The following is a 16648-nucleotide window of genomic DNA, read 5'->3' as shown; positions in this document are numbered from 1 at the left end:
ACTTACAATTTCTTGTAAATCTGGGTCAGCCTCAAAATGCAATTGGTGTTGCTGTGAAATGTCCACAGCAGCACCCAGTGCACTCCTCTTTCAGTCAAAGTGCTGAGTGTGAAGGGGCCATATTTACAAGATGTCCTTCAGCCACAAAAAGTGGCTTACCTCCACCTTGTAAATATGACACAGTGCACAGCGTCACCGGAGCATCACAAAAGTGACACTCCAGTGGCACTAGGGACTTGGAAATATCCACCTTAGTATGCAAAATATTGCACTGAAAACTTTAAAACAAAGCAGACTAAGATTAAGGAGAAATCCTAGTTGGCACAGACTAAGTCGGCAGAGAAAATAGGTCAGAACTGTTCCTTTGTGACTGATTGAGGATATAATTATGTCCCTCATTTTGGTGCAGGGATTAAAGGAGTTGGCTTTCAAAGTGTTAATCATCTGACCCAGACGGGGGCTTGTGGTCTGCAAGGCAGAGGATGAGGGATGGCTGCCAACTTAACATAATCCATAAACATGGTTCAAGAAAACTATTACTTGCCATATTTGTTTCCAGGTCGTACACTGGAAGAGTGAATGTAGCCGGAGCCCAAATTGAGTGCAAAATGATTTTAAAATGCAAAATATGAAGGCAATGACAATGCAGAATATGCAAATTCAAAGGTCATGTGATACCAATGTTCACCAATCCCCACTGATGTAGCAAAAATGATTAACTAAAGGTACAGTTTAAATCCAAAATTCAAGATTCAAAAGAATGTGTTCGTGATTGTTGAAAATCTCCAACAGTTCCCAGTTTTTGACCGTCCCGTTGGACTCGACCCTGATCAATCAAAATGCTGCTGCTAGAGAGGAAAGGAGAATTGTGTTCTAGATGCAGTTCTAGAAGTAGACCAGATTGGGTCATTATGTGTTAGAGATGTGGATTGCAGAAACACAAGAAAAACTTGACTTTTGGAAGGTGAATACATTTGTAGTCCCATGTTATCCCATGCTGTGAAAGTCTTTCAGATTAACTGTGAAGCTGAATGGTCCTCGACTAGTCATGTGTGTTTCCATTCCCTTACATGAGGTATGCCGAGAGCCCATTGAACTTTAATCAGATACTGAAGAAAAGTCTGGCAACCATACAGCAGACTTGCAGCTTGGTTCTAGTGCAATACATACATGACCTATTGGTGTTGCCTATATCTTGAGAAACATGTAAATACGACACCGGTGCCATGCTGAATCGTCTTGCTGAGAATGGACACAAAGGGGGTTATTCTAACTTTGGAGGAGTGTTAATCCGTCCCAAAAGTGACGGTAAAGTGACGGATATACCACCAGCCGTATTACGAGTTCCATAGGATATAATGGACTCGTAATACGGCTGGTGGTAAATCCGTCACTTTTCCGTCACTTTTGGGACGGATTAACACCTCCTCCAAAGTTAGAATAACCCCCAAAATGTCCACTAAAAGACATCACTACAACCAGAGGGATGTTCTCCATCTCGGACACTAAATTGAGAAAGGAGCTAAGAGAGTGTCCCAAGAACCTACAGCTGTAATCCTGAGAATGAAAGTCAGGATGTTCCTTGGAATGGTGGGCTACTGTTGTCAGTGGATTCCAAACTTTTCCCTAGTATCCAAGTCTCTACAGACCCTGCAAACAATGATGTGACTGGTCCACCTCCTTGGGACAACAAATTCATGAGTAACTTCCTAGAGCTCAGAGAAGAAACTGTGCATCAAGGAGTGCATTCTTTATTGCCACGAGAGAGACAGCTGTGTACTGTCTGTGGCACAGCTGCATAGGAAAGCAAAACAGCCAGTGGCCTACTTTTCTACCACAATCAATATAGTGGCCACAGCACTTCTGGGTACCTAAACGTGGTAGCTGTTGTGGATGTTAGTATCCAACAGTGTAAAAGTATATTTATGGGCTATTTTCTCTTCGTGATGGTCCCACATTCTGTTGAGATCAAGTTTACCTGCACTCAAACTCAGCACATGACATACAGAACACTATGGCCCTCATTCTGACCTTGGCGGGCGGCGGAGGCCGCCCGCCAAAGTCCCGCCGTCAGGTTACCGTTCCGCGGTCGAAAGACCGCGGCGGTAATTCTGACATTCCCGCTGGGCTGGTGGGCGGCCGCCTTCAGGCCGCCCGCCAGCCCAGCGGGAAAGAGGCTTCCACGATGAAGCCGGCTCGGAATCGAGCCGGCGGAGTGAAAGCTGTGCGACGGGTGCAGTTGCACCCGTCGCGTATTTCACTGTCTGCGCAGCAGACAGTGAAATACATTTAGGGGCCCTCTTACGGGGGCCCCTGCAGTGCCCATGCCAGTGGCATGGGCACTGCAGGGGCCCCCAGGGGCCCCGCGACCCCCCCTACCGCCATCCGGTTCCCGGCGGGCGGACCGCCGGGAACTGGATGGCGGTAGGGGGGGTCGGAATCCCCTCGGCGGCGCAGCTAGCTGCGCCGCCTTGGAGGATTCCAATGGGCGGCGGTACACTGGCGGGTGACCGCCAGTGTTGCCGGTCCGACCGCGGCTTTACCGCCGCGGTCGGAATGCCCATTGGAGCACCGCCGGCCTGTCGGCGGTGCTCCCGCGGTCCTCCAACCCGGCGGTCATGGACCGCCAGGGTTGGAATGACCACCTATGTATGAGCAAGCGATTTTGGCAGTAGAAAATGTTTTTCTTGAGAGGGTTTATAAACCCCGCAATTCTTTTGCCTCTCCCAGATAGTGGTTCAGACAAAAACAATGTTTACCATGACGGTCCTGATGTTACCGATCTGTCCACAAAGCCAAGACCTGACATTGAAGGCCCTGGAAGAGCCCAATTTTACTAGTGGATGGCTCTTGTCTAAAAGATGAATGAGGAATCCTAAGTAGCATATGCCATTTGCACCATAGATGGTGTTGTGGAAGCCTCCAATCTGTGCAATATAACATGCACACAGGTGGCTTAACCAATATCATTGACTAGAGCATGCTGTGTTGCCAATAATTTGAGTGTCAGTATTTACACTGATGGTTAATACAGTTTTGGTGGGGTGGTAACTTTGGGCAACTGTTGTCACACAGGGGTTTCCTAACCTCATCTGACTCTGATTTACAATGGAAAATATTTCATGGATTTGTTGTATTGTATTCTTATGTACTGTAGCATTTATATAGCACTTACTGCTCATGTTTGAGTGTTGAAGCATTTGGTTTTGGAGGCTTTGCAACTACCTAGAGAGATATCAGTCGTGAAATGTGCTGCACACAAGAGCAGATTTGAGTTTGTTTCCCCAGGAAACTTCTATGAGGATAAAAATGACCAGGTATTGCACTGTTGTGGCTTGCAAATTTGACCGAGGTGAACAATGTGAACTTCACAGTGATCCTGTTTCAAACAAGTTAATAGACAATTTAAATATGTTTGAAGAATTTAGAGAGGTGCAGATTTAAGTGCTGGAAACTGAGAAGGAAAAGTCGGTGACATCTGCATATGTAAAATCGGAGTGAGATTTGGTTTCAAGGGACTGAAGACCCATTTTACCTGATGCTATGATTTCCCTAATGATCAGACACTTCCATCGTTCTGCCCATGCAGGAAGTGCTGCAACAGTCCGTACCTTTAGGAATTACTGATACAATCTCCTTTTTCATGTAATTGTTGATAACTTGTACCAAAGGTGCATCAGTTGCCTGTGACATGTAGCAAAAAATCAGCTGTGATCATGAGTGTCAGAGGGAAGTCCAAAGATCCCTTTAATTGCATGCAGTTGGAATTCATAGATATACAAATCTGCAATGAACTTTGCTGTATTTTAGTGATAATTTGTCTTTTTTTCTGTTGGGTTGAAGCATACCCAACTAGGATATGTCATAGACGCACAGATGCCAAATTATTTTGGATGGATTGATCGCTCATGTTGGACTAGCAGTTTCTTTGGAGTCAGACCATCGGGCACATTTTACGAAAGAAATCATGAAAGTGCTGTGTTTAGCCTAAAAGAGTGACCCAAGATTCTACTGTAGATAATGCCCAGATGATTGAGGCATAGTGGAGCAAATCAACAGTGTTCTGAAATCCAACATGGCCAAGGTGTGTGCTTCTACGTCTCTGAAATAGACTGATGTTCCTCTCCTTGTTCAGATGATACTTCAAAGTACACCCTTTGAAAGCCTGGACTTTCTCCACATGAAGTGTTGATGGGCAGAGCCCTGAAGACCCCTTCAGAACCTGCTGCTGCATTTGTAAATATAACATATGCTATGATTCTTGTCTATTGCAAAGGGTTGGCTGAAGTAGTGCTCTGTTTCTCACCTAGTGGACCTGCTGACCTCATCTGCAAGACAAGAACCGTGCCATGACTTCAGTCTAGGCAATGGGGTTTTGGTAAAGAAACACATCAGGAAATCATGCCTTGAGCCAACCTGGAAAGGATCCTTTCAAGTGATATTTGTGAAGAACACTGCTAAGTTTGGCTGATTGCCTCACTGGATACAAGCTTCCCATACGAAGAGAGTGAGACAAATCAGTGAAGAAGTAATGACAACAACATTTAATTTGAAGAGTCAAACTCAAGCCAAGAACAGATGTAAATAAGGTTGAGAAGTTCGTACACAAGAGTCCCAAAGTCAAAACTAAGAGCAGGAACCAATATTGAAGTACGAAACCCCCTGAACTCTTGATGAGAGTTGGGAAGCCGTGAGCGGTCAAGCCAGGACTAGTGCACAATCTGTGGTGAATGATCCCAAATAACAAAAATCAGTCAAACAGCTGACAACAATAGAATCACAAACCAAAAAAGTGCAAGCATTTCAGGTGGCAGAGTGCAGATAGAAGAGAAATCACCAAGATGTGTTGGGTGACTGAAAAACGCTGTGACAGATAAATGAATTCCAGAGACAATTAGGAAGGAACTAGAGCCAACTGAAAAGAGTGCTAGTGAGAGTGAATAAGAAGAGGTCAGAAGACCTCATAGCCAAAGCGTGCTAAACCAAAGCTCTTCTGCTCCTAAGTGGACCTACTCCATTAAATTAAATCCAGACATGAGAGATAATGAATCCAATTTTCCAATTTGTTTGGAAACCTCCCATGAATAATGCTACTACAGTTAAAGATTGGACACTATTTTTGATCATTAAATTCAAGTGATATTAGCTAACCAGATGAAAATATTAGGTTCCCATAGAAATCCATTATCAGAGTAGAATTTACCGTTAGGTGTCCAGTCAAAACCATAGGTATGTTAATCCTAGAGTCTGACATAAATAAACCTTTTTACAGTGAGGAGAACTGACATTTTTCCTGATTTGAACAATAAAGTCAACAAATAGATTTTTGCTTCGTTCTTTTTGATCAGACTTGAGAGAAAATGTGGTGCCTACCAGACAGAAGGATTGTGAAATTAATTATAGGAGTAGCTTTGCTATTAGCTATAGTCATAATAATAGTGGGCTGAGTGAGGAGTCTTAACTATCCTGTTGAGTGTGCTTCAACTGAGATTAGCTCTAAACAGATCTCTTTAGATGAGCAATATAGATTAAATATGCTGATATTACATTAACATTACTTTGAAGGAACTTTATCAAACACTGTTTTTTTTATTGCTAAATGAGTATTCCAAAGTCATGGTTGTCCAGAATTATTTTATTTGTATACATCTTCCTGCTTCATTGGAAGCTAACGTCCCCTATCTCCATTTGTCTCTTATCTACTCTTTTTCTTTCAGTATAATCATTAATTTATTTTAGTGTCAAAATCATTTTGAATACGATTTCTTGAAATTTGAAATGCCTTTGGATGGCATGCCTATGTTTAAGTCCTTAAATACAAATGCAGTGGTAAACTTCATGGAATGTATGTATCATTATATGAGGCCTATCACACAAATTAAAACAGCTAATTTGATTAAAGTTTAACATTGCACGTTAGTAGAACAGAGGTGATAAAAGCTGATAAAGATTTTAGAAGGGGAATTGAATGAGCAGAAAGTGAAGGCTGAATAAGGAGTAAAGATGAAAGAACAAATTTGTTGGGAAAAGGAAGCAGTTTGTGATTTAGGAACACACCCAAAACGTAGCTTGGATTTACAAAGGAAGGGAAATTAATGTGTGGTAGGAGAGAAAGATCAGGTTTAATGTCCAGAATTGGTGGGCTAGAGTAATTATGTTCACAAGTTACAAATTGTGGGTAATCAAGTTCTACTAAAATGCTTTTTTCTGTCCTTCACTGAACTGGGCAAGGAGTTCTTATGTAGCAATAGTGTTTCCTAAGATATATCACATAGATGACGTAGATGAGAGGAAGTTAAGGCTCCAGGGAAAACTAAGCATAGTGCTTCACAATTTGTAGGCAATATATTTGGAGCCATGATAACTTCTGTAGGTGTGGCTTCAAATGATATGAAAATCGGAAAGCTATCTGCTTCGGTAGATCATTTGGCTACTAAGATGGCTGGTGCTTTAACCTAAGTAAATGCAAAACCTATGTTCATTTGTGGTATGGTGTTGTAGAACAGGCATGTTTTGGACATCTTATTGGGGAAAGAGGACAGAACCTGCAGCATGTATTATTTCAAGTGGTTTATTAGAATTTGAAGAGGATTCCTGAACATGATTGTACCCCATGTTGGAAATTGGGTCTCTAGTTGGCAGAGGTATGCACCCTGTCCAATAAGGGACTAGAATCTTAGCCATGGTAAGTAATATACACTCCCCAAATGATCCCATCCTCACCCTCTCGCAGCTTGGCTCAGAGCAGTCAGGCTTAACCTATGAGGCAATGTGTAAAGTATTTGTGCAACACACAGTCACACAATGAAAACATCACAAACAGGACTCCACACCAGTTTAGAAAAACAAAGAATAAGTATCTGAGTAAAGCAAGACCAAAACAACAGAAATCCAAAAGTAAAATTCAGGATATGAATGTTTAAAGATTAAAAGTGAAAACAGTGCTTAGAAGTCACAAGTGGTCAAAAGGTTTCCTGAGGTCATCCAAATCCAAAATCCTGGCCAAATGCAATGGAGGGTAGGCCGGCTAAAGAACCCAAGCAGGGTCCACTGAAACAGTACATCTGATGGAGCAAAGCATCAATGTCAAGAGCATAATGCTTCGTTTTTTGCTTAAATCAGCTGCAGAACCCACCCCTGAGGCCCAGGACAGAAGGGGTACCTCAGGCGAGGCTAGGACTCACAGAAAGCAGAGTCAAACATATGCCAAAGTTCCATCTTTTCCCATTTGGAAGTTACACCTACAGGCTGCTTCAAGGTAATCCCAATGCCAACCTAGGGGAGAGACAGGCCTTGCAGCAGCAAACAACAAATGTAATAGGTTTTCACTAGCAAGACATGCTAAACTTAAAAGTACATGTCCAGCCGTTTAAATTTACTGCACCCCGCCCTTGTGGCTAATTAGGGTCTACCTTAGGGGTGACATATGGAAGAAAAAGGAAGGTTTGTAACTGGCAAGTGGATAGACTTGCCAGATCAAACTGGCATTTAAAACTGCACACACAGGCTCTGTAGTGGCAGGCCTGAGACATGTTTGAAAGGCTACTGTAGCAGGTGGCACAATCAGTGCTGCAGGCCCACTGGTTGTGTTTGATTCACAGGACCTGGCCATATATAGTGCACTTTACTAGGGACTTACAAGTAAATTAAATGTGACAATTGTAGGGAAGCCAATGTTACCATGTTTAAGGAGAGAGCAAAAGCACGTTAGGGCTGGTTAGGAGGGGTTAAGTGCACAGAGTCCTAAAGCCAATAAAAACAAGGTCAGAAAATGAGAAGGAGGAAGACAAAGGTCTGGGGATGACCCTGCAGAACAGGCCATTTCCAACACCCCAAAACTAATTCATTTAGTAGAAGTGATACACATTTTCCTTTTTATAAGAAAGGAAAGCAGCTGTCATCAAGTAGAGGAAGAATGAGGAAAAGACAAAAAACCCAGAAGGAGAACATGCAAGACAAATTATATTGGGAACTCAAAGAGTTGGAGGGGTTCAGATGCAAGCTTGAAAAATCTAAAACTTCTGTGTAATGGGAGAATTTGAATAATGAAAGTGTGGTTAATAGTGATTCCCAGAATCACAAAAGGGAGAGATTGATGGAGCTTTTTATAATAAATGCTTTGCACTAACATGGCATAACTCAATAGACATGCTAATTGCATTTGTAAAAAGAAGTTATATTTATGCATGTTTAAACTGTATACGTTTGAAGGATGAAGAGAGATGCTTGTTAGGGAGAAAACCCTGAGAAATCTGCTAAGTATGTAATTGTATTCTCTTGTTTTGACCTGACTGAGCAGAAGTTTGTGAACTTTACTTAGGATTGCAAAATGTTAGCATGTGTTAAAATTATGCCTTTTTAACTATAGTGCAGGGCTGAACTGAGCATTTCAGATCAAGAATTATACTCAGAATAGAGCAGAATAGGATACTTTGGCATACACTGTCAACAGAAATAAGACAGGCTTACCTTTGTCTTTTCTTTCAAGTTGACTCCTTGCTATATCATCCTCTAAATCATGTGACATTGATATCATTTGGTTTGCATACTATTGGAAGCATATACATCCCAATTTTAATTTGCTACTAAGTTACATTTTGCCTTGTGTAAACCATTACTTTCAATAAACCTTAATGGTTGGAAACTAGAGTTTGAATGTACTTTAGATGTTATTGAATTGATTTGATTTGTTGATCAAGTTCAGATGTGGAATGCAATCCATTTAGTCACGATTTAAGGTCCCCAAAATGCACAGATAGCAAAACATTATAATCTACAACATGATGAAACACAAGATGAGGGATTGCACCCTTAATATGGAACATTATTTTTGCCCTGCAAAGACTATCATTCACCCTTCATGGGATCGCCCAGTGATATACTTGTGGAACATACCACACATATACAGACAGACACATACACAGAAAGTCAGACACACATACACAAATACATTGCCTTCTGTATACACATAGGTTGTCAAATATAGGAAAAACACAGCAGGGGATCCATTTTAAGGATGTGTGTCATGAGCACATACCTATTTCAGGCTCCCCTTTTACATTCTGTAGACCATGCACTCTTTAAAAGCCCACTATCTTTAATACTAAGGAGCTTATAAGCAGCTGCTTCTCACTTTCAGCCTCTCAGGCCATTACCTTCTACCAATGATGTACAACTAATCCAAGAAAAACCTTTATTGACAAAATCACTGGCTTCATCTGCATCTCACTCATTAACTAATAAAAACACCTTTCTCTTGAATTTTCAAACATTCAGGCAATTGTTTTCTGTGAATGTAACACTAGCACTATTTTAACTTATCAACACCGTGGATATCAGACAACCCAACTCCGAGGTACCCCACCCCAAAGGAATTATTCTCAGCACATTCTTGAGTAGGATGCAGTCTCATCATGGGTTGATCCTCTCCCATTCCACATCTAACAACAAAATACATTACTACTACTTATTGAAATTTTACTTGCAAACTTACAAGTAACGAATCCTCTAATTTGCAACCATTACTTATCCTAAAATAATTGCCAGCTTCACCTTCACTAATTGAAATCCATCACAAATTCAACTAAAAATCACTTACCCCATGAACGGCTTGTCTAAAAACTTTAAACCAAATGCACCACGATTCACTCAAAAACTCACCATCAGTAAATATTCTATCAGAAAGCAAGAAAAGACAGTACAAAAATAATTCCTCACACAGAAATCTCAGCACCACAACCAATTACACTTATAAAAGTACAGCCATTGTTACATCTCCACAGAGCCAACTGGATGGGGCAACCCAGAGTAGAGCAACCACAGTTGCCTGCCTTTACTGGTCTCCCAAGGTGTAGAGTGAATACAGAAAACTGTTTGCCTGTCAATTTCTTTCAGTTGTTTATGGACAATGTATTTTTGGAAGAGATTGTTGAGTGGATTAATTTGTATGTGGAGCAGTATTTGAGGGACACTGCTGCCAGACTTACTCTAGAGCTACCCACTAGATTCCCACAAATCTGGAAGAGTTAAAAAAGTTCTTGAGTTTGACTTTTTTGATGGGATTGAAAAGGAAGCTGTCACTCACTTCTTACTGGTCTACTACTCCCTTGATGGCAACGGCTATATTTCCTGCAACTATGACTCGTAATCAGTATTTGCTTCTTCTTCGGATGCTGCATTTTGTTGACAATGCTTTAGCCTTGCCACAAGATCACCGTGATTGTGACCATCTTATTAAGATTAGGCCTGTCCTTGATCATTTTGTGGATCGATTTTCAGAGGTTTATGTTCCAGGGAAAGAAATATCTGTACATGAGTCTTTGGTCCTGTTTAAGGGGCGTTTGGTTTTTAAGAGGTACATTCCTAGCAAGAGGGCACGGTGTGCAATTAAGATGTATGTGCCATCTGAAAGTAGTACAGGATATGTGTATAATTTCCGGATCTACACTGGTAGTGATTCCAGTACTAACCCCCCTGGTTGTCCGCCCAGTTTCGGAGTTAGTGAGGATATTGTGTGGGAACTTGGTAGATGACTGCAAAAGTCACCATTTGTACGTAGATAACTTCTACACTGGAGTGCAGTTGTTCAAGGAATTGTTCAGAGTGGACACTGTTGCTTGTGGCATAATCCATTCTAACTACAAAAGCTATGCAAGGGAGCTTGTCTGTAAAAAACTTGAGAGGGGACAGTGCAGTGCCTTGCGTACTAATAAGCTGCTAGCTCTGAAATTTGCAGAAAGGAGGGATGTGTACATGCTAATTACCATCCATGATGATAGTACTTCCCCTGTGACTGTTTGGGGTCAGGCTACGGAAGTGCACAAACCTGCGTGCATTTAGGACTACAATAAGCACATTGGTGGTGTTGATAGAGTAGATCAGAGGTTGTAACCTTACACTGCTCTTCGTAAGTCTTATGTGTGGTATTAAAAATTGGCCATCCATTTGTTTCATTTAGCAACTTTTAATGCTTTTATTGTGTTCAAGGATTGTTCCCCTGAGTCGAGGATGACATTTGTTAAATCTCAGGAGTCAGTGATAGAGAGCCTTATTGTGGTGGAACAGACAAGAGTTCCTAGATCATCAGTGGGGGGGGATGAGGCTAGATTGAAAGATCACCACTTTCCGGATCACATTCCTCCCTCTCCCAAAAAAGACTTGCCCACAAAGAAATGTGGAGTCTGTGCCCAAAGAGGTATCTGGAGGGAGAGCCGGATGAACTGCCCGGACTGTCCTTCAAAACCTGGGCTGTGTGTGGCTGGCTGTTTCCGGAGTTACCACACACAAAAATTACTGGGAACTACCTTGAGCGTAAACTGCCTGTTTTATATTTTCATATGCTCAGTTTCACGGTTGGCATAATTGTCATGTATTCAGTTAGAGCTTTTGTGTTTGTTGTTTTGTACTTATTTATAATTAGTTAGTGGTGTCTTTGTTGTTTAAAAAAAAGTGATGGCAGTGTGCATGCAGTGGCGCTTGGCTGGCGGTGTGCGTGGAGTGGTGCTTGGCTGGCGGTGTGCGTGGAGTGGCGCTTGGCTGGCGGTGTAAATAGTGACTTGCTGTTGGCCACTGCAACACACTGACAGCCAAAAGCCAGTCCACACACTCCCATCAGCTGGTGTAATTGCTGTATCAGGCATGTGGACATATGAAAGTGATGGGCCCTTTAATGGTGCTGTCTGTTGATGCAATTTGTTGAGCCCCCGGCTGGCAGCATGAATGTTCTTGTGCATGTCATGTATGAAAGGTTTGTGAATGGACTGAGCTGTGAGTCAGTGGTTCCGTTTTTTAGCCTTTCAGTTAATAACAGTGCATTTCGTTTTTGTGAAATCTCTTGTTAATAAAATTAAATCTACTGAACCATCACTCACCCTCGTGCCAAATCCAACCAGTATGTGTGTAAAAATGACAAAACCTGCTCCACTATAATCAGGCGTTGCAGCACACCTGTGACTATTTGTCTCGGGTGGGACCCTGATGATGAACCATGTCACAAATTTGGTTGGTGTGTATGGGGTCTTTTTAGCAGAACCTAAGTGTGTTTCTTTTCACAATTTTAGTGTTTGGAACATCACAGAAGGATGTGGATACATCAAAATAATCTATTACAAAACTACCTGTTTTTCTGGGGGGGGGGGGCACCTTCGTTTTTGGTCCCGAGTGGCACAGCCATCTAGGGAAATCTACCAAACCCAGACATTTCTGGAAACTAGACACCCGGTGGAGTCCAGGGAGGTGTGGTTTGCGTAGACCCCCAACATTTTCTTACGGATACTCTATGCAAAACTCAGAATTTGCTTAAAAAAGCATATTTTCCTCACTTCTCTTTGTAGGATCGCCGCGCCGGCACAAATTTCCTACCACCCAGCATTCCCCTCAGTCTCCCAAGTAAAATGATATCCGAGTGGGGACTTGTGTTGGTCCCCAAAGCCGAGTCAGCCTAAAAATGTATTTAAAAAGATTAGTACTGATTAACTCGCTGTGCTATCCCCTAAATCTATACACGTTTTTGGCCTTTTCCTGTTGCAGGCGCCTGGACCACCCACACAAGTGAGGTATCATTTTTATCGTCAGACTGAGGGAAATATTGGGTGGTAGAAAATTTGTACCGGCACAGTGATCCTACAAACAAAAGTGTGGAAAATGTGATTTGTTTTGTCTATATTTGAGATTTGCAGAGGAGTCTGGGTAGGAAGATGTTGGGGGAATTCATGCAAGCCACACCTTCCTGGACTCCACTAGGTGCCTACTTTTCAAAAATGTCTGGGTTTGGTAGGTTTCCCTAGATGACCGCTGCACCCGGGACCAAAAGCGTAGGTGCCCACCCCAGCTAAAACAGGTAGTTTTGAAAAAGATAATTTTGATGTGTCCACATTGTGTTTTGGGGCATTTCCTGCTGCGGGCATTAGGCCTACCCACACAAGTGAGGTACCATTTTTATCGGGGAAGTGTTACAGTGTGTAAAAAAGAAGTCTGTTTGAGAAATGCCCTGTAATTCACATGCAAATATGGGGGACCCAGAATTCAGAGATGTGCAAATAACTACTGCTTCTCAACACCGTATCTTGTGCCCATTATGGAAATTCAAAGGTTTCCTTGATACCCATTTTTGAGTCTTTATATTGTACCAAATAAATTGCTGTATGCCCAATATACAATGGAAACCATTGCAAGTTGCACCTCAGTTATTGGCCCTGGGTATCTAGGGCTCTTGATGAACCTACAAGCCCTATATACAACTAGAAAGAGTCTAGCAGACATAACAGTATATTGCTTTTGAAAATCTGACATTGCAGGAAAAAGGTCCGGAGTAAAAGGTGGAGAGAAAGGCTGTTTCTTTCACCTCAATTTCAATATTTTTTTATTTCAGCTGTTATTTTCTGTAAGAAAACCTTGAAGGATCTACACAAATGACCCCTTGCTGATTTCATAATTTTGCCTACTTTTCAGAAATGTTTAGCAGTCCAGGACCAGCATTGGTTTCACACTCATTTCTGTCACTAACTGGATGAAGGCTGAAAAAGAATAGTAAAAATGGGGTATGTCCGAGTAAATGCCAAAACTGTGTTAAGAAATTTGGTTTTCTGATTCAAGTCTGCCTGTTCCTAAAAGCTAGGAAGATGGTGATTTTAGCACCACAAACCCTTTGTTGATGCCATTTTCAGGGAAAAAACCACAAGCTTTCTTCTTCAGCCCTTTTTTCCATTGAAAAAAAAAAGAAATCGCTGTATTTTGGCTAATGTCTTGGTCTCTTCCAGGGGGACCCACTAACTCTGGGTACCTCTAGAATCCCTAGAATGTTGGGGAAAAAATGACGTAGATTTAGCGTGGGTAGCTTATGTGGACAAAAGGTTATGAGGGCCTAAGCATGAACTGCCCCAAATAGCCAAATAAAAGGCCTGGCACCTGAGGGGGAAAAGGCCTGGCAGTGAAGGGGTTAAAGCATACTTGTCAAGCAGGCCAAAGCAAGGTTAAGGAGGACTTAGGTGGCAAAGTTGCAATATCATGCCAGGACTCTACATGTGTGCCCCAGTTTAATTAGTTGGTTCACCAAAATTAAGACCGAGAGAATGATTCTCAAAAGAGGCTGGATGTAGCATATGTTTTTAGGCATGGCATTTGGCAAGACCTTTTGATTTTACTAAAATTCAATGTATAACATACTTACATTTCAGGCAGCTCTCTTCATCCCTTGGTCTGTTGTTTGTGTTATTCACATGTTGCTTTCTCTCACTGCTGCATACAGCATAGGGCAGTGCATTTGCCTACTTACCACTGGCTAACTGCATTTGAGTGACTGCATTTTGCTTTTTCACCACTAGCTCACCCAGAAGTTAGGTTCCATTAGTGCTAGTGTTTTTCTTTTCACATTATTGTTCAGGGTCACCTTTCTCTATAAAGTAATCTGTTTTTTAATATGCATACAATGAAGTACTTTTAGAACTGCACTCTTGAATGTTATGCTCGCTCGTATATATTTTCATTGAAGAACACAATTACACTAGTAAACACATTTAGCCATTTAGTTCTCCTTATATGGGTTTCTAATTTGATATCAGTGGTCATCTATGTAGTGCTCATATAGACATTCAAGTATTGTATTACTAAGTAAAGCTGTGCCATTCCAGTTATCTATCCACCAGTCAGTCTGTCTGTCTGTCTGTCTGTCTATCTATCTATCTCTCCATCTATTTATTTATCTGTCTTAGCAACCCTGTGTATCTATATTTATCTTAGCAACCCTATCTAGCGCTAGTCAATATTTTCAATCCCATCTTTTATCAAATGTATCTGTATCTTTCTTCGTAAATCTGTCTATCTCTCTGTATCTTTGCAAAGTTTTCTGTCTTTCTTTGCAAGCCTCTCTATCTGTCTTTCTTTGCAAGCTTCTCTGTAATAAAGATTTACAAAAGCACTACAAAAAATGTATTTAAAAAGGCAAGAGGCTGGCAGCCCATGTTAGACTGATCAGTTTTTTAGGTTTTGGTCTGTTGTTGTGTCAAACACATTTTTTTTTCACCGACTCCAGCAGGCATCGTGTGGAAACGGGTCAGTCCACTTCAGCTATTGTCGAAGTTCACTGTCAGTTACAGCACACTGCCCTTGCAAAGAAGCACATCCACAAACAAAAGCAGTTCCCTTCAATGGCATGCACTTCTATGGTAATATGCACTTTTGAGAAACAAAAAATATATATTTTTGCCTTTAGCTAATGATTTTGTTTACATTGATGAGGGCCTGCCAACTTCCCTAACATTAAGGTTTTGAAAAACCCCCGAGAGAACAATTTAAGATTTCTCAAAAGGCTGACAGCCAACTCCACACTTATTGGGTTTGCCAATCCTTGGTTATTGTATTCTCTACCAGCCCCTTCGTTTGATGAGCGAGCGATACTCACATCCAGTACACGGCAAAAGGATGTTTTGAAAACTTCATGTCTCGTTGTTAATGGAATGTGAATTAACTGTGTCTTCTTGTATCTGTTGCTAATGCTGGGTTGAAAGCTTGCAAAAGGCAGGTGATCTCAATCCCTAACTTTAAAATTGCAAAGTGGTGATATTGTAATCCCTGTCCTTTACAGAAACAGATGTCACAGTGATACAACACGTGGTACTCAGTGACCGTGGTACCAGGGAGAGCATGCGGTATTAGCACTAATTTTGCAAATGCAAAGTCATTTCTGAACCTCCTAGAGCAAAAATACAGAATTTATCTCTGAAAGAAAATTGAAGGGGATTAGCTATTGCCCTGTCTGGATGTCTTGCACTGTGCACTGATAAAATATTGATGATTGCTGTATTCATCAGTGACATAAAGATGCACTTGAGGCATTATATAAGACTATGGATTTCTTTGAGCGTATAGTGATTGATTTAAATAATGTTAGCATTGGAAATACAGACAAGGCAGAAGTAAACAATTTTCATTTCTGTAGTGCCAAGGGGGGGCTAACTTGGGCCCCCCTACATGGCACTGGGCCCAATGGCCATGCCCATTGGACATATATCCTCTGGGCATGGCCTTTGGGGTGGTGGGCATGACTCCTGTCCTAACTTAGACAGTAGTCATGTCCATGTGTTTTAATGTCAGAAAATGATGCTAGTCTGCTTAGAGGCATTATTTATGCCCCTGTCCATACTAGCGTGATCCTTTGACACTAAACCCCCTGTTCCCCCTACGCCTCCCCCACCCGGCTAGCCTCCTCTTTTATGAAGCTAGTTGGGCCTTACTGTCGGCTATTGTCATCCCATAAATATGACGCCCCTCCGGCGCCTTGGGATGGCGTAAGCTGGAAGTATACTTTTTGATGCTAAACTGCGTTAGCGCAGTTTAGCATCAAAAAGTATAAATCTGGGCCCTAGTGGCATAAAAAATTTGCTGTTCATGATCAAATTTAATTGAGACAGGATAGCCCTTTTTGAGAATACTGTACCACTATGGCCTTTAGATGAGACTGCAGGGACCGCATCACAAATAATTTGTGACTGGTGTTATTATGTGTCATTGGTGATGAACAGTGTAGTGCTTAGAGCAAAATCCTTTACCACAATATCATAAAAGTTTGCTTGAAGTCAGGAAACATGAAAAGATCTTGTATGAATGTTTCAGCAGACTGGTTGCAGTTGAAGTGTAACAAACCCAACAAATG

General features: G+C 41.6%; 1 protein-coding gene across 1 annotated transcript in view; it reads right to left on the bottom strand.

Annotated features, from left to right (window-relative positions):
- The window catches only part of LOC138276544 (histamine H3 receptor-like), a 143167-nt gene that overhangs the window by 109740 nt on the left and 16779 nt on the right, over positions 1–16648 (bottom strand). The gene's annotated exons all lie outside the window — the stretch shown is intronic.

Source organism: Pleurodeles waltl, chromosome 2_2 (assembly GCF_031143425.1).
Source record: "Pleurodeles waltl isolate 20211129_DDA chromosome 2_2, aPleWal1.hap1.20221129, whole genome shotgun sequence".
Taxonomy (NCBI): Eukaryota; Metazoa; Chordata; class Amphibia; order Caudata; family Salamandridae; genus Pleurodeles; species Pleurodeles waltl.
The sequence above is the reverse complement of the archived record's forward strand: the minus strand, read 5'-3'. Positions and strand labels throughout refer to the sequence as shown.